This window comes from Lathamus discolor, chromosome 6 (genome assembly GCF_037157495.1).
Source record: "Lathamus discolor isolate bLatDis1 chromosome 6, bLatDis1.hap1, whole genome shotgun sequence".
Taxonomy (NCBI): Eukaryota; Metazoa; Chordata; class Aves; order Psittaciformes; family Psittacidae; genus Lathamus; species Lathamus discolor.
In genome coordinates, this window is record NC_088889.1 from 3,404,030 (window position 1) to 3,428,076 (window position 24,047).

General features: G+C 49.1%; 1 protein-coding gene across 4 annotated transcripts in view; it reads right to left on the reverse strand.

The window, feature by feature from the left end:
- The window catches only part of DAGLA (diacylglycerol lipase alpha), a 77,592-nt gene extending 54,392 nt beyond the window's left edge, over positions 1–23,200 (reverse strand). For 3 of the 4 annotated variants that reach the window (XM_065685173.1, XM_065685172.1, XM_065685168.1), the window contains exon 1: positions 23,096–23,200. The gene's annotated coding sequence lies outside the window, so the exon portion shown is untranslated. Of the gene's footprint in view, positions 1–9,289; positions 9,376–23,095 lie in introns of those variants that run through there. The other variant, XM_065685169.1, reaches the window with a different exon arrangement.
- Between the last annotated feature and the right edge of the window lie 847 nt (positions 23,201–24,047).

The following is a 24,047-nucleotide window of genomic DNA, read 5'->3' on the forward strand; positions in this document are numbered from 1 at the left end:
GCCCCATCCCTGGCAGCGCTCAGGGCCAGGCTGGACAGAGCCTTGGGCAGTATGATCTAGTGTAAGGCATCCCTGCCATAGGCAGGGAATTGGAATTGGATATCTTAAGGTCCTTTCCAACCCAAGCCATTCCATGATTCTACGATAAACACTGCACAAGGCCTTACAGCATGTGACAGCAGAGCATTGTCACCACCTGTCACAGAGACACAGCTATTACCCCACTGGAACTGCAAATGACCCAATGGTCCCAAATCCATCCCTCTGACTACTCAAAAAGCAGCTTTTCCCATTTGAAAGGAAACAGCTTTTGAAGGTATGCGGCAGGAGAACAGCTTTGTATTGACTAACATGCTTTTCTCATCTTGGACAAACCCAAATTAGTACAGATTATAATCTGCAGTTGGAGTTTTCTATCCCTCCTAAACTCAAAGGGAACATTTCAACTCTGCAGTTTCAGATGGTGGCTTCTGGCTGCTGCAACTTCAGAAGCAGTGTGGTTCGGTCCCTCCCATCTCGTGGCTTCTACCTCAGCGCACGAGAACAGCCCTCAAAATAACACAAACGATCAGGGTAAGTATTCCCAGAAGACAAAAAAATCCTGCCTGATTCCTGCCTGGAGAACACAATCTTCTAAAGAAAGCTGCTTGCTCTGACCCTGCTCATGTAAAGCTTGGTAATTACAGTGAAAATGTGAACAAGCAAGAGCAGGAGGGAGGAGGGAGAGTGAGATTCCAGCTCTCTGGCTCACACAAATGACAGCTTGAGCAAACTTTTCCTGCCTCAGTGGTTGCTGCTATAAATAACCCCCCTCCAGGGCCGAGTGCTGCAGGAACCCAAATCTTCATCACCTCATTTACCTGAGGGTGCTTATTGACAGAGCTGAACATGAGCAGCTTATGCCCAGGCAGCCAAGAAGCCCCCAGCATCCCGGCCTGCACCAGCACCAGTGCAGCAGCAGGACCAGGGCAGGGACTGGGCCCCTGTGCTGGGCACTGGGGGGGCCGCACCTCAAATCCTGTGTTCAGCTCTGGGCCCCTCACTGCAAGAGAGACCTTGAGGGGCTGGAGCGGGGCCAGAGCAGGGAATGGAGCTGGTGCAGGGCCTGGAGCCCAGGCGTGATGGGGAACTCTTGAGGGACCTGGGGGGTTCAGATGGAGCAGAGAAGGCTCAGGGGGGACCTTATTGCCCCCTACAAGTGCCTGACAGGAGGATGGAGCCAGGAGGGGCTGGGCTCTGCTCCCAAGGAACAAGGGATTGGACAAGAGGAACCGGCCTCAAGCTGCCCCAGGGCAGGTTTAGATGGAGCTGAGGAACAATTCCTGCCCCAGAGGGTGCTCAGCATTGGAACAGGCTGCCCAGGGCAGGGCTGCAGTCACCGGCCCTGCAAGTGTTCACACACCGTGGAGACAAGGCCTCAGCACCATGGGTTAGTGGTGGCCCTGGCAGTGCTGGGGTGTGGTTGGACTTCTCCAACCCAGCTGATTCTATGGTTCACTGAGACCCTCTCTGTAGCCCATGCTGCTCCGTACACAGCTCTGCACACACCAGTGTGCTTCTCCTACTCATAGCTCCCTCATATCTCACCCCAGACCTGTTGTAACAGCACTGTCCTGCACTGACAACTTGTCTCCTCACCCAATCCCTTCCCTTTTACACGTTTTCTCTCTCCTCTACAACCCACTCCCCCATTATTCTGTCACTCTCTTCTTCCCTTTTCTTTTTCTCCACATTTTTTGTGCTTTGCAGCTCTCCATCTATTCCTCCACTTTTTGTTGCTAAGAGGCCCTGGAGTATCTTGAGAAAATCAAAGCTCCTCCTTCCAGCTGATGACAGCTGTTCTATAGCCCAAAAGGCTTGTCCATTAGTATCCCAGAGGAGATCACTAAGAAAGAGCACAGCAAGAAGTAGGAATCACCCAACTGCTTGGTGCGTGCAGCAAAAGCTCCCTCCTGGCTTAGGAAATTAAGTCCCAAATTCAGCCTCAGTGGAAATGAAATCCAGGCAGTTCCCCTGTGACTGATCACTTTGCTTTCCCTTGAGCCATGCTCACCAGCTGGTGCTTCTGATAAAGATGCTGTAACCCCACACATACAACACTGCTGCGAGAGGCACAAGCAAACAAACAGAACAGGTCCCATACCTCTGTGTACAGATCACAGGGACAAGCAGACCACATGCTTCTTCCTCTTCCCAGGAATTCTTGACTGGCTGGTGTTTCCCTATGACACAGCAAGAGGAGACTGAAATCCCAGGCTGATCTCACCAAGCTGAAGGAGCTGGACTCTTCCTGCATTTCAGATTTGGATGCATATGATAACAGGCTGGAATCCTATTTTCATTTTGCTTATGTAAGCAAGGATGAATCAAGCCCAGGTTTCTCCGCTCTTGTGTCAGATTTAAGCCCTATGTATATGTATCTTCCTATAACCCAGAGCTAAAAAGCCCTTCCCTTCAGACAGAGCCTCTATTAGCTGCACTCGTCAACACCAGCACACACATCCCTCCTCTGCAACACCCACACACAGCACCTTCTGCACACACAGACAGCAAATATTATGCATCTCTACTCTGCTGAAACCACCCTGCATCCTGCAAACAGCTCTGGAGCAACAGCACAAAAGGGACATGGAGCTGTTGGAGCGAGGCCAGAGGAGGCCACAGAGATGCTGCGAGGGCTGGAGCAGCTCTGCTCTGGAGCCAGGCTGAGAGAGCTGGGCTGGGGCAGCCTGGACAAGAGAAGGCTCCTGAAGGGGAGACCTTAGAGCAGCTCCAGTGCCTAAAGGGGCTCCTGGAAACCTGGACAGGGGCTTGGGACAAGGGCCTGTAGGGACAGGCCAAGGGGAATGGCTTGAACCTGCCCGAGGGGAGACCGAGATGAGCTCTGAGGCAGAAGCTCTTCCCTGTGGGGGTGCTGAGGCGCTCGCACAGGGTGCCCAGAGAAGCTGTGGCTGCCCCATCCCTGGCAGTGTTCAAGGCCAGGTTGGACACAGGGGCTTGAAGAGCAAGCTGCTCTAGTGGAAGGGGTCCCTGCTCATGGCAGGGGTTGGAACTGGGTAAGCTCTAAGGTCCCTTCAACCCAAACCAGTCTGGGATCCTATGATTACTACATACGCCTTCATACAACCACACATGTGTTATAGCTTGTAGCTGATTGTATTAAAACTCAATGCAAGCAAAGTGTTTCCAGCCTCTCTCAAGCGTTGTCTTGCTATTTTCATGAAGACACATGTATTCATCTCCCTGTTGCCACCATCCTCTTTATCCCCATATACTCCTCCCTTTCTCCCATTAGCTGCTGGCAGGAGCTACAAGAGCCTGTCACTGCAGGGACAGCATCTCCCTCCTGCTACCCATCCAGCTCTGCACCTGGAATGACTGGAGTAAAGATGGACAAAACTGAGGTGAAAGGAGGTGAGACAGAAGCAAACATTCCACGTGACTATGTAGAAATACCCTGGATAAAACATTCCTTGGCTTTAAGCAGCTGTAGAGACATGAACCAAAAAGCACAGCCTGCAACTGTCTGTTTCTCTGGCCAACAACTGGGTGTACTGTCAAAAATGAGGAGCAATTCTTCCAAGCTCATGGTGTGCAGGAAGCATGAGCTGGCCACACACAGGAGGCCACCAACTCCAGTGCTGCAGACTGCTAGGACTATGGCTGGAAGTACAAGAAAGCAGCAGGAGACTGTTCAGAACATAAATCACAACCATGGTTACTGGAAAGCAAGAAAAGAATCATGCAGAGGAAAGGGATCAGAAAGCACAAAAGAAGGAAGAAGGGTTGGGAAAGGAGCTAGGTATCCTCTCCCTGCCAAAGGGAAGTGGGCAAAACCTATGTACAAGGTAACACCACCTTGGTGCCAGTGAGCTGCAAAGGAGCAAGGAAAGAGAGTGGAATGGCCTAACTTGCTCCTGGAACTGTCACTGGAGTCTGAATGAACAAGGAAAAGGTCGTCTTTCCTGAGTATCATCAGCAGGGTCATCCTCAGAGCCATATACAGCCTTGATACCTGCTCCCAAGTCTCATACAAAAGCTCTAGGACAGACCTGGTTGCCAAACACCCAGGACAAAAGCCAGATTAGATCCCTTGTGAATTCCTTTCCATTGGCAAATTAAGACATCAAGAAGTTAGTAGTGTTTGTAAAAGAAAAGAAAGCACCTTCACTGCTCCATCAAGAAGATAAGAACAGAAGTTGACCCCAAATCTCATGCAGAGAACCTATTAACAGAGGCAGGCTCCTGCTCACCCAGTGGATGGGTCGCTGCTCCTTGGAAAAGAATGGATTTTAAACTGATCTCTGTAAGAGAAGTCGCTTTTTCTCTAGCCTAGCAGGAGCCAATTTCAAATGCTGAGTCTTCACACTTGAATTTACAATCTAAACAGGATTATAAAAAGAAGCTGTTTATTCACATATACTCCAGGACAAGAAATTGGCTCTGGGCAGACACACTTTTAAGACTATTAGAAGAGAAAGTACTTTTCCTTTTATGCTGTAGGCAATGCATCATTATATCCCTGTAATTAAATGTAGTGCCTTTGCAGCAATGTATTCTGCAGGATTTGACCTGCTGGAGACTATTTTCCCTTTCCTTTAATTAAATTACAATTAACCATGAGGCGTCCATTCCTTTCAGGCTTTCCAACTGGGCTTCAGAAGAAACAGTCCTTGGTAAGAATGGTATAATGACAGAATCATAGAATGGTTTAGGTTGGAAAGGACCTTAAGATCACCCATTCAACCCCCTGCAGGGGGCACCTTCCATTTGAGCAGCTTGCTCCAAGTCCAATCCAACCTGGCCTTGAACAGTGCCAGGGATGGGGCAGCCACAGCTTCTCTGGGCACCCTGTGCCAGCGCCTCAGCACCCTCACAGGGAAGAACTTCCTCATCTCCAACCTCAACTTCCCCTGTTTCACTTTGAACCCATCACCCCTCATCCTATCGCTCCAGTCCCTGATGCAGAGTCCCTCTCCAGCATCCTTGTAGGTCCCCTCCAGATACTGGAAGCTGCTCTGAGGTCTCCATGCAGTCTTCTCTTCTGCAGGCTGAATAGCCCCAACTTTCTTACCCTGTCTTCATATAGGAGATGCTCCAGCCCCTGATCATCTTGGAAGAGATCCCAAGCACAGGATCTGAGGGCTGGTAACCCATTGCACTGTTGTTGCAAATGAACTTTCACAGCCTGCAAAACACCTTCAGTTCGTCTTTTTCACTTCTAGTCCTTGATTCAGAGCCTCATCCTTGATTAGAGCTCAAAGGCCTCAGAGCAATATTATGTTGCAATTAATCCATCTGATTAAAGCATAATCAAGCACCCAAGTACGAGACATAAGCCCAGCCCAGGTCTGAGCTCTTCTGCATCCCAGTCCTGGGCTACTTCTTTCACCCCTGCTCCTCAATTTCTTCCCTCAGTCACCTGAATTCTGAACACAGGCACAAACACTGGAGTTGAGGTTTCCTGCACTCACCTACAGGCAAGATGGGAAGACGTTCCCAGCCCTTTGAAAAAGGAATTCTAGGAGTGATCCCTGCATTCTGGCAGAAAGGTTTAGATTAGACTGCAAGGACCTTGCAGACCACCCAGCACAGCATGCAGAACCAGCAAAGTTACCTTCAAATCATAGCCTGAGATCTGGGTGCACAACAGTTTGCAAGGCCAAAAGCTACAGAAGAGTTGTCAGATGGCTCCAAGTCCTTTCCAAACCATGACTAATCTCCTGGAGAAGGGGATTTCCTTGAGTACTCAATAACAGATCACCAGACAACTGCATTTAAATGCCAGGTAGCTTCGCACATACCTTCACGGCAATCCTGCCGACAGCATCTCTCACACTCCACCTTCTCCAGTGAGAAAAATCCATGCTTCTAACATTGGACAGTCAAATTTCGGTGACCTCAAGAATCCATGCTTAGCCAAGCACACGCCTCCTCCCTCCAGCCTTTCCCCATGCAGGTGCCCACCATTCAGTTCAGTTTTCTCTGTTCATTCATAGAATCCCAGACTGGTTTGGGTTGGAAAGGACCTTAAAATCACCCAGTTCCAATCCCCTGCCATGGGCAGGGACACCTTCCACCACAGCAGCTTGCTCCAAGCCCCTGTGTCCAACCTGGCCTTGAACACTGCCAGCGATGGGGCAGCCACAGCTTCTCTGGGCACCCTGTGCCAGCGCCTCAGCACCCTCACAGGGAAGAGCTTCTTCCTTATATCCAGCCTGAGCTTCCCCTGTTTCACTTTGAACCCATCACCCCTTCCCTGATGAAGAGTCCCTCTTCAGCACCCTTGTAGCCGTCTTCAGACACTGGAAGCTGCTCTGAGGTCTCCACGCAGCTTCTCTTCTCCAGGCTGAACAGCCCCAATGTTCTCAGCCTGGCTCCATACGAGAGCTGCTCCAGCCCCTGAGCATCCTCGTGGCCTCCTCTGTACTTGCTCTGACAGCTCTGTGTGCTGATGTTGAGGACATCAGAACTACTCTCAGTACTTGCAGCACTGGGGTGTTTGAAGAGCTGCACAACAGAAAGGTGCCTGATGAAAGTCCTGCAGCATTTGCACTGCCCAGGGAATTCATGATGAGAACCAGTCAGTGATTAGGTTGCTGCTGGAAGCAAGATAATGAAGAACTCTTATTTATTCCTATTAGTGTTGCTATTATTCACATGAACAACTCATCTTTCTGTGTATCTCCAGCTGCCCAGCAGCCAATACATCATGTGGCAGAAACCACACAGATAATTTATGATCTTCTTTCCACTGTAAAGAGGAGAACAGCAGAGCAGACAAACCCAGAAAGCAGAGTCTACTGCAGCATCCCACCTGAGTAATGACTTGCCCAGCACATGATGAATTCCAGCATTCCTTAAACTGGAAAATATTAATGTCCACAGGCTTCTTCCTTCCTCCTCTGCACTCCTCAGTCACACAAGAATGAATGTCCAGCAAACAGCATCCAACTTCAACTGAATGAATGATACCAAGAGGTCAAAGTGATCACTGTGGAGTAAAGAAATACTAATACTGGTGGAATGATACTATGAATAATTCACCAGCAGTTCAATGATCTCTCCTGGCACCACTGAAACATTAAAGGTGTTCCAGTTGACAGAGTCAAGTTCATCTGGCAAAGGGAAAAGTATCTACAGGACACAAGAACGACCCTACAAGTACATTTTGAATTGCAAAACCAGCAGCCTCCTTCCCTCTCTCCCTCCTCCTCCTCCTCTCTCTATGCAGTTCCAAGAAGTCAGGAAGCAGAAAAATACAGCAAAATGGAAAAACTATGTGTTTCCATCAGGGATAGGCTGGGCATGAAAGGAGAGAGGATCTGGTCTCTGAAATGCCTTAGGTTATGAGATAAAAAGCTCACCTACACACATAGGAGCACAGAGGCACTATATCAAGCAGAAGAACCCCATTAATCTAGATGGGCAAGCAGAGCCTCTGCTTTGGCTCCTCTCTGGGCTGTCACAGGGGAAAGTGTATCACAGAATAGTTTGTGTTGGAAGGGAGCTTAAAGCTCATCCAGCTTCAACCCCAACACCTTCCACTAGAGCAGGTTGATACAAGCCCCTGTGTCCAACCTGGCCTTGAGCACTGCCAGGGATGGGGCAGCCACGGCCTCTCTGGGCACCCTGTGCCAGTGCCTCAGCACCCTCATAGGGAAGAGCTTCTGCCCAAGAGCTCATCTCAGTCTCTCCTCGGGCAGGTTCAAGCCATTCCCCTTGGCCTGTCCCTACAGGCCCTTGTCCAAAGCCCTTCTCCAGCTTTCCTGCAGCCCCTTTAGGCACTGGAGCTGCTCTAAGGTCTCCCCTTCAAGGAGCCTTCTCTTGTCCAGGCTGCCCCAGCCCAGCTCTCTCAGCCTGGCTCCAGAGCCGAGATGCTCCAGCCCTTGCAGCATCTCCACAGCCTCCTCCTCTGGACTCACTGAACAGCTTCACATCCCTCTTGCGTTCGTGCTCCAGAGCTGGATCAAGACTGCAGGGGGGGTCTTCCCAAGAGCGCAGCAAAGGGAATCCCTTCCCTCAACCTGCTGCTCATTCTCCTTTTGATACATACATACATTATTGTATGAGTTGAGTAGATATGTGTGGGCCTAGAGGACTTAACATGCTCAGCCTCACTTTTGGCTGGATCTGGGCCACAGCTCTCAAGTGGCCTCACCTCTATTTGCCTACCAGGGCTGGCAACAAAATGTACAACTTTCTAACTGAGTCAGTTGGAAATGGTTTCTATAACAAAAGCATCACCAGGATTAGAGTCAAAGAATCCAGCAGCAAAGCATCAAGCAGACAACCAGGAGGGAAGGTGTTAACGACACTGAAGCAGAACAAGCAGAGCCTGGCACTTCAACACCCCTCAGCAGCTGACAGCAGTCAGGCATCCTGTTCCTCCTCCAGGCTGCCAACCAGGGCTGCAGTGACCTTTGTGATCTCCATCTCTGGAGGACACAGAACCACAGACCACAACACACAGCTAACAGGCAGTTTACCTTCAAGCACCTACCTACAGCTTTGCTACATACCCATTTTAGGGAAATCACATAAAATGTTGGGGTTTTTGCAGTAAAGAACAGCAGTTCAACCCCCCACCCCATTCCTAAGGTATGTTCCCCCCTTCTTTATGAGGAAGCTGAAATCATGTCCTTTAAATAGTTGCAGGTCTTCAGTAAGCGCCTCAGTGTACAGGCAAGGAAGGCAAGGAAGGCAAAGCTGTTCTTCAACTGAAGCACTTGCTTTCCTGCACACCTAATAATCTTAATTCAAATTGCACTCTACAATGTAGGTAACACATGAGTACTACAAAGAAACAGTATTATTCATCCTAAGCACAGTGAAGTTTAAGTAGCAGGTATCAGATTTAATGGCCAGCTAGGAATTAATTGAAAACCCACTGATTTGGGACATATAACTGACAGTTATCCCCCTTATAATACAGTAAGAGACTGTAACCTCCACGCAGGACACCCCAGATGTGCTGGGCCACAACCCAGGGCAGAAGCAGCCCTGGAAGCTCACAAAGGGATAAGCTCCACCATGCACAGCTGCTTCAGTCAGGACCCTAACACCAAAACAGTACTTACCACAGCACTGCCACAGCATCCCTGAAGTCAAACACCACACCAACTGCTCAGATGATTAGCAGATGCTGGTTTTACTCACTGGCTGCATTGGGTTGACCTTGCAACAGTCAAAGAACCAGGATGTGCAGCTAAAATATTATGTATATAGAAGAACATTAAAGAATATTAAAAGGAGCTTTTTCTAAGAGGTAAGTGCAACTTGTACTCACCAACAAGGTCCATTTTCAGCCCAACACTCCTTTGTTCCCTGAGCCTTAGCTACTGTGACAAGCTGCCAAAGCCACTAGCTTTCTTCTCTTCTCTTTAACAGAACAAAAGCTCTTGCTGGTGACCAGGAAGTGCACCCATCCAAGCACCACCCCTGGGCAGGTGCTTGCTTTCCATTGAATTTAGCTGGAAACAAGACACTCACTGTTAAAATCCTCAGCTTCTTCATTCATCAAGCTCCTTTTTGCCATTTCCTTTTTCAGTTTTCAGATGGAGCAACCTAACTTTGGGACTGAAATTCCTCTTGGATCATATCATGCTGCTGTTTTCCTTCCTATACCAGGAATCTTATACCATACAACCTTTCTGAACAGGGAGAACCTACTTAGTCTGTTAGCTGATCTTCCCAGGAAGAGCTTAAGCAGGGCTGGGCAAAGTCCCACCTTTGCTAGGAACTGCTTTAACAACAGGCTGCAGCTCAAGGTGGTAGAAACAAACCCGGATGTCACTGCCCTCAAAATCTTATCTGCTTTAAATGGGGTGGTAAAAGTGGATTCAGAAGTAGTTTAGTCTGGAGCATTCACTCAGACTGGGTTACTAACCCCGCTCCACAAGCACCACTGCTCAGTGGGACGGAGCTGTGTTTGCATTCTCATCCAGCATGACATGAAGCTGTTGGAGAGTGTCCAGGGGAGGCCACGAGGACGATCAGGGGACTGGAGCACCTCCCATATGGAGCCAGGCTGAGAACACTGGGGCTGTTGAGCCTGGAGAAGAGAAACTGCGTGAAGACCTCAGAGCAGCTCCCAGCGCCTGAAGGGGGATACAAGGATGCTGGAGAGGGACTCTGCAGCAGGGACTGTAGCAATAAGACAAGCAGTGAGGGGTTCAAACTGAAACAGGTTGGATATAAGGAGTTCTTTACTGTGATGGTGGTGAGGTGCTAGCAGAGGGTGCCCAAAGAAGTTGTATTTGCACTCCCCTCCCTGGCAATGTTCAAGGCCAGGCTGGACACAGGGGCTTGGAGCAAGCTGCTCTAGTGGAAGGTGTCCCTGCCCATGGCAGGGGCTGGAACTGGATGAGCTTTAAGCTCCCTTCCAACCCAAACCACTCCATGATTCTGTATATACAGTCTTTGCTGCCCCTCCCCACACAAACAGCTGAGTCAGCAAACCAGCAGCAGGGTGGACCTATGCATCTCATTGTCCAACTTGGAATTAAGCCTGTGACCAGGCTCAGTGAAGCAGCCTCAAAGATGCTGCACAAGTTTCTGCCTCCTCTTCAGCATCCTTGAAGATGCTGCACAAAACTCTTGTCTCCTCTTCAGCAGAAAAAGAACTTGCAGCCAGGAGCCAATCAAAGGAAAAATGAATATTAGTTTCCCACTCAAATCAGAAATTAAATCCTTTTCCCACCTTTCTTGACAAATTCCCTGAGAGTTGAGAATTCAAGGCCTTGCAGCTCCTATCTGTTCCCATAGGAACGTAAGAGCCACAACTGCTTCCAACCCCATTGCCTTTTCCAATAGCAGAAATCTCTGCTGAAGCCTTGGTAGCCTTGCTCCTGTGCAGGAGGAACACTCTGCATATTTGAAGAGAAGATAAAGATAACGCTTTCTCATCTCCCTACTCCTGCTCCCTACAAAGAGGCAGCAGCAGCCACACAGTCCCGAGGGCCACCAAGCTTTGGATAATCCTACTTTCCTCCCTTTTTCTCTCCCCTCATTGGCATCTGTCGCTTTTTCCTCTTCAAAAACCTCGAGTTTAAACAAAAACTCCATTATGAAACACAAACTCCTGGAGAACTCCTACACAGAGGCAACAGTGAGGTGCAAAGCTGTTGAGCAAACACCAACATGTTCAGCTAAAGTACAAGGAAACAAACGGACCTGCATTTCTGGAATCAGGATCTCCTGCTTCTCCAGGCTTGGACAACCAGGAGTTCTGGTATCCTACCCTTTGGCACTGGTACAGTGAGAGGTTTGTGCCTCCAGATGCAAAGGCAGAAGAACAACCTATAGTTCATAGTGTCAACGCAAAAGCTGCAAGCCCACTGGAATGATCAAAGTAGCCCAGAACAGTAAGAGAAAAGGGGGTTCACACACCTCAAGCCAAAGGACTTAGTCAAATATTCACATTAAATGAAGTGTGCTACTGCTGAAAGAACTGAAAGTTCAACTTACTCCTTCTTCAGAAGCCTTTAGCCCTCGTGGTCTAGACCAGTGGCTCAAGAGCTGTATGTTCACATGCTTGTCAAGAGGGAGTGGTCTGGCATAGCACCAGGTACCTTCCAGTCCAATGGTTTGCAAAACAAATCTATGTTAACACTGAGATTTGCATTTCATAAATCAGGTAATGTGAAGTGAAAAGGTTCTGATGGCTTTAACCGCACCCTTTCATGCTTTTGCACTCAAAAGGATTTCATTCCATGGCCATGATTATGCAGAGCAGTGACACCAAATGCCAAACACCTGCAGCTACAGCAACAGGAACCAGTACAATTCTTTCCTTCCAGCCCAGAACCCCAACCCATGGGCTGGGCTGCACCCACAGAGCATGAGCAGCAGGTCAGGGAGGGGATCCTGCCCCTCTGCTGTGCTCTGGGAGATGCCCCCTGCAGCCCTGATCCACCTCTGGGGCAACAGCACAAAAGGGACCTGGAGCTGCTGGAACAAGGCCAGAGGAGGCCACAGAGATGCTGCAAGGACTGGAGCAGCTCTGCTCTGGAGCCAGGCTGAGAGAGCTGGGCTGGGGCAGCCTGGACAAGAGAAGGCTCCTGAAGGGGAGACCTTAGAGCAGCTCCAGTGCCTAAAGGGGCTGCAGGGAACCTGGAGAGGGGCTTGGGACAAGGGCCTGTAGGGACAGGCCAAGGGGAATGGCTTGAACCTGCCCGAGGGGAGACTGAGATGAGCTCTTAGGCAGAAGCTCTTCGTTGTGAGGGTGCTGAGGCACTGGCACAGGGTGCCCAGAGAAGCTGTGGCTGCCCCATCCCTGGCAGTGTTCAAGGCCAGGTTGGACATAGGGGCTTGGAGCAAGGTGCTCCAGTGGAAGGTGTCCCTGTCTGTGGCAGGGGTTGGAGCTGGAGGAGCTTTAAGGTCTCTTCCAACTCACACCAGCCCGGGATTCTACGATTCCCTTCTAGTTTAACGTTATTACTTTCCAAAAACCATTCCTCCTCATCCAGTGCTGTGATCACAGGAACAAAAGGTCTTGTTTCTTACGAACACATTTCTGAGGGAAGCAAGACTAGAGCTTTGTTTCTTGCTGTCCTCTGTTCAATCAAAGGCATTTTACCACTTTCAAGTCTTTTTATAACAAATTAGAAGTTCACTAGAACAGAAAGATGAGCAGAGCAGTTGGTAAACCGGTTCTTCACAGGGTAAACACAACAGCACTGGGGACATGAAGGATACTGACTGGTCCATTGCACAAAATTGCAATGTTTAAAGAGAATCATCAACTCGGGTGGCTCAGAGAGGGACAATCCAGGATAATCAGTGCTGGAGAGACTTTCACATTCCCTTGAGCAACTCCATCCTCTTCCTCAGCCTCCCCAGGCTGCTCAAAGGGGGTAACAAAAACACCCTATATACCCAGTAGTAGCTGTCACATCAGCTTAAAAAGTAACCCAGCACTTCATATTAGCATGCATGCTCACTTGAGAGAGTGAACACCAGGCACTTCCTTCCACTCTCATGGCTCAAGAAGTATTTGTGAGAGTTTGGAGGCAGTAAAAGCAACCTCCACATAGATCTGCTTCAACCTCCCCAGCTTCTACAGCTCAGCCTCAAATGGCAGAACAGCAGCAAGACCTTACTGGCTTTTCAATTCACATTGTGCCACAAGAACAACTCCAGCAAAGGCTCATTTCCTTTTCTTGTGCTTGATACTGGACACTTCCTTCATCATGTCTCTGTTAACGCCTCCAGTCTTGAAAGCTCTTTCTATAGCCTCACCCAGCCACCCCCAGCTCCTCCATCAGCAGGCCCAGACACACACAGGAGGAAAACACGGATGTGTTCTGGGCAAAGAACAGCACAGAGCAGTGGGCTGAGTTCCTCTGCTCTTTACCACTCCCAGAAGAAAATCACTATTTCTGTGGTGATATCATCTCCATGAGGAGCTGGTGATGGCAACTCATCACAAAATAAGCATTAGATGCCTCAAAGAATGAATGCTGAGTTCAATGTATCTTGGAGTTCCCAAGCAGAGGGTTTCAAGCCATTCCAGGGAACAATTCATAGAACTATAGAATAGTTAGGGTTGGAAAGAACCTTAAGATTATCCAGTTCCAACCCCCCCTGCCATGGGCAGCGACACCTCACACTAGACCAGGTCACCCAAGGCTCTGCCCAATCTGGCCTTGAACACTGCCAGGGATGGAGCATTCACAACTTCCCTGGGCAACCCATTCCAGTGCCTCACCACCCTAACAGGAAAGAATTTCCTCCTTACATCCAATCTAAACTTCCCCTGTTTAAGTTTGAACCCATTACCCCTTGTCCTATCACTACAGTCCCTAATGATGAATCCCTCCCCAGGGATTCCCTACCCCCTTCAGGTACTGGAAGGCTGCTATGAGGTCTAAATACACAAGGAGCCAGCAAAAAGTAAGGCTAAAAGTAGATTTCTCATGCTGTGAATGGCACTGGTGGAGCTGTTCTCTGTGTGTGTCTCATCACTCAAAAGCATGTGGCCTGGACATAGATAAATAGGTGTCCTCCCAACTTGCACACCAGGTTATAAAGTAATTTCATCTCTCTTTCTTCTCCCCAAATCCCTACTCTCCACCTCACAGTGGATTTTCAGGCTTTGTACCCACTCCTCCCTGAACAAACTTACACACACAAACCCCCCTTCACCGGGGCAAATCAAACACTCTTGATGCTTCTGGGCTTGCATCATACAAAACTCATGCACTGCATACACCAAATTCACACACTCTGTAAATATTAGCAGCAGGCTCCCATGAGGCACTGAGATGGATGCACCACACTTACTCAGCTACCCATTTACAGCAGAACAACATTTTCTGCAGCATCCTACGTGGCTCCCACCTCCAGACCCGCCTGTACTAATCCCACCACCCTCAGGCAAAAGAAAGACAAAGTCAGACCAAGGCCTTGGAGAATGGATAAATTGTCTTTTGTAGAATAGTTTGGGTTGGAAGGAAGCTTAAAGCTCATCCAGTCCCAACCCCTGCCATGGGCAGGGACACCTTCCACTGGAGCAGCTTGCTCCAAGCCCCTGTGTCCAACCTGGCCTTAAGCACTGCCAGGGATGGGGCAGCCACAGCTTCTCTGGGCACCCTGTGCCAGCGCCTCAGCACCCTCCCAGGGAACAGCTTCTGCCTAAGAGCTCATCTCAGTCTCCCCTCGGGCAGGTTCAAGCCATTCCCCTTGGCCTGTCCCTACAGGCCCTTGTCCCAAGCCCCTCTCCAGGTTCCCTGCAGCCCCTTTAGGCACTGGAGCTGCTCTCAGGTCTCCCCTTCAAGGAGCCTTCTCTTGTCCAGGCTGCCCCAGCCCAGCTCTCTCAGCCTGGCTCCAGAGCAGAGCTGGGCTCCTATTAAAGAAGGTAAATAATAGCTACATGCACCTGAAGTTCTTTATCTCAGTCTCTTCCAGGCCAGTAACATTCAGAACAATCCAGGACAACATTTCATTTGTGGATGTCCCCATTCCCTATCAAGTTAAATTCAATGATGGCCCCAGATGCGCTCAAAAGGTCTGGAGGAAAACATAGTCCTTTTTTGCTCAGAAAAGAATCAATGAGGATAAAAGATTTGTTTTCTAAAAGCAAGATGTTGAACCAGGAATAGGCTTGAAACTTAGAGGGGAAAGGGCTCCTGGAGAAAAGTGGCTTCCTGAAGAATGAAGCTGAACACAATTCTACATTTTGTCTTCTCCTGTCACTTTAGCTCAAGGAAAGCTTCTACTCCTTCCAGTTTTAGAACACACACGTAACATCTCAGGAAAGGCATCTCTGGCTTCCTGTGTGCTTCATTATTCATGCACCAAATCATTTTAGCCCCTTATTAACCTCGGAAGAAAGACTTGAAAAGAAAGAGCAGCCTCTTTCTCTGCTGGAAAATCAGTGGAAATGACAAAGGTGAAGGGAAGAGCAATGCCACAGCACACAGTCTCTCAAAGAAATGTGTTATTACTCTCCATTCTATTCAGGGAAGAAAGAGAGCATCCACTGCAACAGGAACTTAAGAGACAAGCTGCAAATTGCTGCTGCTTCTTTTCCTTTAAGGATGTAACTTATCCACCATTCAGCAGAGCAAAAGGGAACAGTTTTGCTTCCTCTGACAGAATCACAGGCACATGTTTCCCCTCCAAGCAAATACATAGAGGTTCCTATCTGAATACTCTCATTTAGTGAAGTGGTTGTCCTTGGGTACCATGGAGATGGTGACAAACAACTGAATCAGACACAAAGCCAGTCATAGAAAGAGCACTGTGGTTTAAAAGGTTAAATCTGGCTGAGAGGTGAAGCACTCACACAGGACTCTTGAAAGGGAAGGACACAGCCTCTTCACAGGGATATTCTGGAACAAAAGAGAGGCCACTGGGCTGGAAAACCTGACAGTTCCAGAGGGTCTGAAGCTGAAGTTCTTGAAGACTGGCTGGTGCCCTTTCAAAAGGGGGCTTGTCTGGAGTTCAATAGCAAAGAAGCAGCAAAATGGTCCAGAAACATTTAGCAATAGAGATCCGCACCGAGTTCATTCCATTTACTACTTCTCACAGCTGAATTTCCAAACACTGAAATCTGAGTTGTGCTCCCAAAGGAAAACACATTTCGGACAAAGCCAAGCCGTACAAAAAGGGAAGTTACAGACAGCGCTAGGTTTAATTTCCATGAAGAACGCTTTTAAGGGATCCTGATATGACCAAGAACTATTGTATGTGCAAGACAGCATAAGAGGGTTGGACTCCCTTTATTCAGGGCAGTCTTAGGCTGGCTGAGATGCTGCAAACTCACAAGCAGCTTCTGACTTATCTTTATTTCCTGGGAGCTGAAATGGTTAATTCCCTGTGAGAGAAACCAGGATCATTTGGCAGATCCCATGGGGAACAGTCAAACCTCCAGAAGCTCAGACTTTTGAGCTGGAATCTATATTCCAAAAATACATCAAGGCTTTATCTACGGCTGTAAACACCAGCAAGCACATCACACAGCTCTGTGCTGAGAAGACAAGCCATGACATAACATTCAATTTCACTCTTCTTTCCAAAAGGTGCAAAGCTGTTTAAATTGCAACTTCTAACAAGGAGCAACACAACAGATCCGAATGGCAACCTTTCAGGGGAGAAAGGAACCAGAGGGGTTTTTGTCCTACCATTTCTATTGTACTTACTGCAATGAAACTATAATAGCAGGGCCTGAATTTCCTTGTTTCTTTCTATTATCCAGTTCAGTTTTATTTAAGGTGGTCTGAGGAATTCACCATATTATTTGCATATTTGCTTCAGAATAGAATAAGGACTTAATCTAGAAGCCTGCCTGGATCTAAGCGCAGGATCTTTCGGGTCTGTGCTGATAATCGTATCTCTGTACCAACAAATCACAAAGAAACATGTTACGGAGGAAAACAGACATGCAAAGCAAAGGCTGAGAGGACCTATTCATTTAAGGCAGCCTTCTCATATTTATCCATTAGCTAATTACTCACAGTAACCATAAATGCTATTTAAAATTATCTTAACCATGCCTTGACAAGAGAAGAACCTCGCACAGTTTCAGTACCAGCAAGTCTCTGCTCTCATTCAGCACAAAGCTACAAGCTCTTCACATCATCTAGATGCTACAAGCAAATCTTCCCATCTCCTATGTCACAGAGCACCAACTACACCAAAGAAGCTATCCCACAGATCCTGAAGAGGATCTTCAGTGCTTACTCACCCCTAAAGATGCCAGTGCCTGGCAGAAAGGAACATGGTGATGAAGACAGACTGACCCAGACACCCTCCTGGACAGCTTTCTCAGCGAGTTACCCCTCAGGGCACAAGGACATTCTCACCCCGAGGAAGACCCAGAGAAAATGGGAGTGGAGCAGCACAAACCTCTCTGTGGATGAAGGAGCTCACAAAACTTCTTATGAAACAGCAGGCATTTAGAAAACATACATAACACATTAGGCACAAACTCCACCCCAACAGTCTTCTCTAGGATTCCCATAATAACCACACACCAGCAGGCCTCTGGTAGGAGAGGGCTCTTCAGCACCAGGTTCCTGCCAATGCAGCCATGTAGATCTGCACATAAGGTCATGGAAATGAGATCAAACAACCAAGAGAGAATTTAGCATATTACGAGCTTCCTAGAAATCAGTTCCACTGGGTTTTGTATCATTGCCTGCTGAACAGCAGGTTTGCATGATGAAAAGGCAAGTGAAAAAACAAGGAAACTTAGAATTTTAAAGACTCTAGAGTGTATCTTGTATCTTGTTCTCAGGGAGAAATTTTTATTAAGGTCAAAGACATCACTGAGGAATCCTCTGGTTGTTTTAATTTCACACAAAGGGAATGTACAGAAACCAAAAGCAGGCTGGCTGCTGATGTACTTGAATAGAACTGACAGGGCTGGAGCAGCCCAGCTCTGGAGACAGGCTGAGAGAGTTGGGCTGATTCAGCCTGGAGAAGGCTCCTGAAGGGGAGACCTTAGAGCAGCTCCAGTGCCTAAAGGGGTTCCAGGAAACCTGGAGAGGGCTTTGGGCAAGGGCCTGTAGGGACAGGGCAAGGGGAATGGCTTGAACCTGCCCGAGGGGAGACTGAGATGAGCTCTTAGGCAGAAGCTCATCCCTGGGAGGGTGCTGAGGCGCTGGCACAGGGTGCCCAGAGAAGCTGTGGCTGCCCCATCCCTGGCAGTGCTCAAGGCCAGGTTGGACACAGGGGCTTGGAGCAAGCTGCTCCAGTGGAAGGGGTCCCTGCCCATGGCAGAGGTTGGAGCTGGATAAGCTTTAAGGTCTCTTCCAACTCAAATCATTCCATGATTCTATGATTCTAAGAGCCACAAATTCACAGTTCCAGACATCTGTAGTCAGCCTGAAGGAGACCATAAGGCCAGGTCTCCTGCAAGAGACAGAAGCTCCAGTGGAGGGGGTAGGAGTGGGAATTCCAGGGGCTTGCACAAGTCTGCAGGAGCATGAGCCCAGTTAAAGCAGCATCAATGTAAAAGCACAGATCGGAAGCTTAGGGGTTAAGAGCCCATGACAAAACTATTCCTTGCCCAAGCAGGCTCTGCTTGCAGTGCAGATTTTTCTACTCTTGCTGCAAGGAGGAGTAAAATAATCAACCTTTTTATTTCATCTTTAACTTGACACCTTTTCAAAGAAATCCAGAGTATGAGGTAAGGGACCCACAGCCCCTTCACTGGGAGGAGACAAAAAGGTAAAAAGGAGGAAGGATAAGAACAGAAATAATAAAGGACTGAAGACAGAGAGCACATTTTTCCTCAAGCTCAGTAGGAATTCTACTTTGTATTTGAAACCATGACCAAGCTACAGCAGCATTATGCTTTGCATTGAAACCCCAAATTTTGGATCATTTTGTAGCAGAATATTCCCCTTTATGTTGCTTCTAATAAATAAACCCAGCAATTTTCACATTATCATTTGTTAAGGCTTGTTGTGATGCTTCAAAGAGTTCATATTCCACAGTAATTTAGACTTTAACAGATCAGTTCGGTATGTTCTTATAGACAGTTTGATAATGAACTTAGGATCAACATGCTAAGTACCACGACTTAAACCCATGCACCCAAGCAAGCAGACTAAGAGCCTTAGCATCTTGCACTGTAGAATTATAAGTAGAGGCATTGCTGCTGTAGGGGACAAACAATATACTGCATTATTGGCAAGCAGAGGGAGATCTAGTGAGCAGGATCAACATAACATGGTTGCGCAAAGGGAGCAGACTCTAGAGTCTTATTTCTGTGCCCTGTGAGTAACTATCAACCCCCAGCTAGTCGTGCTCTTAAAATACACAGTAATTTTAAGGTTTCAGTAGGCAAAATTTTCCATTTCTTATCAAAAGCAGAGAGATCATTTCAGTTTCTTCTCTCATAGAAGTTCAAAGCTGCACAGATAATGCACCCACCACATTTGCAAGATGTTTTTCCTCTGATTTCTCTTCAGAAATACACAAAATGAAGTGTTGGCTTGAAACGGAAGCAATGTAGTTCTAAGTAGAAGCATCACAAGGATTCCCACCACCGTTAACTCCCTAAGTTAACTGTGAACCATGTGTGTTTGTTCTGGCAGATATACACTTAAATTAACAGTATCATGTGCGTACACTGCAGATAAAGAAGATATCAGAACAAACGAACATCAAGTAAAGTCTGATTGACTCCAAAGAATGTATTCCAGTAAGAATAATCATCCCAAAGCTAACCCCAGATCCCCAGAGTCCATTTGTCACGCTCCTGATAGCACAAAGGCCACTTTCATAAATTCCTTTCCCCCAGCTCTCTCAAAACTCCAGCCCTGAAGCTCTCTCAAAGCAGCTGAAAAGAGTTTGCACTCATCCAAACATCTCAATAGCTGTCTCTTTAAATGGAACTTCCTCAAACTCCAAGGCTGAATCCGGCTCAGGATGTACTTATTCATCTGCTGGATCACTGTCAGAATCAGCTAGCTTTAAATCAGTATTATTTGCTGCTACCTAGGTGGCAAGCTGAGAAAGGGAGCATGCTGCTTTCTCAGAGGAAAAGCGGAGTGGAAGCAGGCTCCCCAGAGTAAAAGCCTCTTGTTCTAGGGTAAACACATTTTGCTGCCCAAGGAAGAGTCTCAAACATCCTTTCCCTGTCTGAAGACAACAGAATGATTGCTGTTTAATGCAAGCAAGCTTAATAAATTGTAGGCAGTCCTCTAAATCATAGAATTAGGGAATGGTTTGGGTTGGAAGGGCCCTTAAAGCTCATCCAGTTCAACCCCCTGCCATGGGCAGGGACACCTTCCACTAGAACACATTGCTCCAAGCCCCATCCTTTAACACTGCCAGGGATGGAGCAAATGACAACTCAAAGTCCCACAGCCTCCTGGCTGCCCAAAGCTGAGCAGTGTCCCAAGCCTGTATTTCCTAGAAGCCTCCAGCTTAGGGGTTCTTGCCTGGAAGAGACGCACAAACCCAAGAAGATTGGTATCTATGTTGCTTTAAGGAGAGTTTTCAAAGTCACAGAGGCTTAGAAGCAGCATATCAATCTATTTTTTGCAAATGCATACAATTATATCCCAGCTCAGAAACCAAAGTGACCTATTTTGAGGAGCTAACTCAAAATTAATGAATTTCTAAGAAGAGGCTGCACTGGAAACATCCATCTGCCTGGTTTTAGTCTTGGCACCTTTAAACACCTGTACCTTCAGGGCCCCGGGGTTAAAGGTCACCTCACAGATAGAGCCACAACTTGACCTTCACATGAGTTACAGTGACAATTCACAGCTCCTGCACTCAGATCCATGGGGAATGTCAAAACTTTGGGGTTTTTTTTCCCACAAAAGGAACGCACAGACAGGTGGGACTGATAAAAACATGGAAATCAAACGGATTTTCCAAAGGGCAACCAAGGGGTTTGCAAGTTTATGCCTCCAGTTCCTAGTCAGATGCACACAGTGTTTAAGGGGTACATAAAAGTCTCTTCGTAGAGCAAACAGAGGCAGACCCAGCACAAGCAACGTGATTTCTATCCCCATACGAAGTCCAAAAGCACGTCCATACAAAGCAGATATGTTTGGTCATAACTATGTTGTCCATAGGAATTTTTACAGTTTCCTGAGAAGTTAAACTCTGCCAAAGTTTAGTAGAAGACAAACACAGAGCTGCTGCTGAAGGAAAGTCTTAACCCTTCTAAACAGTCTGATAGCGACATTCTTTTCTCCTTTTTTCTGAAAGGTATTTTGCTTTACCCCATTTCTCTATTTTTTTAATGTAACTTTTTGGTATTGGAGGATTTTCATCCTTCCCACTTTTTCTCCTGGAGCAGCATATTTCTCAATTTCAGCCACTCAGACCATACCTTGCTGCACAACTGCTCCTTTCTAGGTCTCTAGAAGAGGAACAGGGGACACAGCACAGTGAAGTCTGACTTTCTCAGCACCCATATCCCAACAGCAACTGAGCTGTCAGGGGCTTAAAGCAACCCCTGTTTCTGTGTGAATTCTGATTTTGCAGGTAGCAGGCAAAGGACCTAAGCCCAGCGCCTTACATTAAAATGGAATTCGGATCATATCTGTTTTTTACAGGTCAGTGCTACCAAAATCTATACATAATTCATACCCTCAAGTCATTTTGACTCTTAGCATGTTATAGAAGGAGTAAAATTTGTGTAAACCAGATGGTAACTCCCAAATCTCTTCTTTAAATACAGATTTAAAGAGGAATATTTCTCCTACTCCTTTCTGAAGAGCTTTAGTTACAGAAGTTCCAGGCGACATACATTATTTACCACGTAGCAGATGCTGCTCAAGTTTCTCGTCCCCATTAGCTGTTCCTGGCCTGCCTGTCCACTGCAGCCTGAGACATACATTGAGGGCTGAGCAGTAACTTCAGCAGCACCTTTAAGAACCCCACGTAACTTTCATGACACAGAAAGCTAACACCTCAGCCAACAAATAACTTCACCCTGATAACGTTTCCTATTTAGAAAGCTCTCCACTTGCGCCCACTGGAGACACATATTTCAACGTAACAAACCCAAGCCATTAAAGACTTTGCCTTTCCAAAAGCCACTTCCTGCAATTTCATTATCTCCCAACCACGACTGTTTGAAAAACACTCCGCCTGACCGCACCAAGCTCAGCCTCTTCCCCCTGTCCATCCAGAACACAGCAGAGGCTGGAAGAACAGCCGGTAGCACGGAGCTTTACTCTGGCAGGCAAGGATCAAGCCTTCCCACCTTGGCAGAGGTTGTATTCACCCTCAGAACCTTTCCTTTAACGCACCGTTTAACCCACCCCACCGAGATGTGCTGCTTACAGCACACAGCGCTGCCACCCTCCAGCATCCCAGGAGCTGTACAGAGCACCTCTGGCAATCATGCTGCTGTTTTCCCACCTGGAGCTGGGGCTGTAAGCACCATCGGGACCTGCAGACTCAGCAACCACCATTCCCAAGCGGCCACTGAAGCCCGTCCCAAACACAGCGGCGGGTACTGATGCCCAGAACGGGCACATGGCAGAGCAGCCTGGCAACATCCCAGCTATACGATCTCAGGGGGATAGATCCTTTACTTTTATAAGCGTGCGGGTCCACTGTGACCCTAAATGAGGACTGCCACAGCCAGGGCTCACCTCCCACCGTGGTAAATCCACATCCCCGGAGTACTTGTAGCCCCAGCTACCTGTGAGAGACCCCGGGCCCTACGGACAAGCAACGAACACTGAACGAGCGCATGTGTCACACCCACCCTCCACACACCAGCAGCTGCTCCCGGTACCGTCAGCCCGCAACACCCATCCCATCTCCCGCACCAGGCTGCCGGGCACAGCCAAAGCCCAGCTTGGGCCTCCCTTCGGAGCCCCCACATGGCCCTGGGGGTGCTCGCCCCCTCCACCGGGCGCAGGCCACACTGCGAGGGGGAGGAAGCGAAGGGAAGCCTGCGGCTGCCGCCCGCGCCGGCCCTGCGCTGCTCCGCCCGGGATGGAGAGAGGCGCCCCGCAGGCACGGCTCCCGCAGCCCCTCAAGGGCCGGGGCTGGCTGAAGCGGGGCACCCCCGCCCCTCGGCACCTGCCGCGGCGGCCTCGGCCCCTCACGGCCCGCGGGGCCCTGCCCTCCCGCCGCCGCCATCCCGCCTCTCCCCTCGCCTCACCTCAGCCGCCGCCGCCGCCGCCGCCCGCGACGCAGGCCCAAGGCCGCCGCCGCCTCCATCCCGGGGGCCTCGCGGCCCCCCGATTCTCTAACACCGCCTCCGCCCGTGCAGGGGCCGCCCCCGCCCGTGCCGGGCCGCCCACTGCGTCAGCTTCGTAAGGACCGCTACGCACCCAGCGGTCACCATGGCGACGGCTGGGGAGGTTGGGGGGGGGGGGAAGAAAGCGCGCGTGGGTAAGGGAGGCTGCGGCGCCCCCTGGCGGGCCGGCGGCGGCGGTGCGGGCGGGGTGCGGGGAGCGGCGGCCGGTACCGGAGATCGAGCCCTGGTCCGGCCGCTGGACCCCGCACCCAGCCCGGGGCCCCTACACCAGCAGCATCCGCCTGCCCCTGCTCGGCACCACGGCCACAACCCCCTCAAGGGCGCCGGTTCCCTCCCCACTGCCAGCCCAGCTCTACAGGCAGAGCTCCACTTAACCCCACTCCAAGCATGAAGCAGCTTCATGCCCCCAACACATCACTGATGGACAGAAGCCAGACGCACCTGGATCTCCCAGCATCCCTTCCCCGATTAAAGCCCTCCAGAACACCATGGCAGCCTCTTCATGGACCCTCCCAGACTCACATGTTCACTTACCAACCAAACCCTCATTAGGATGGACACAACGGCCTTACCTCTCTCATGGCATTGCAGTGGTGGAAGGACAGCAGTGGCCTGGGTTGGACACAGCAAGGACTCAGCAAGTACCAAAGTATCAGCCAAGAACATCATGGAACAGTTTGGGTTGGAAGGGAGCTTAAAGCTCATCCAATTCTAACCCCAATACCTCCCACTGGAGCAGCTTGCTCCAAGCCCCTGTGTCCAACCTGGCCTTGAGCACTGCCAGGGATGGGGCAGCCACAGCTTCTCTGGGCACCCTGTGCCAGCGCCTCAGCACCCTCCCAGGGAAGAGCTT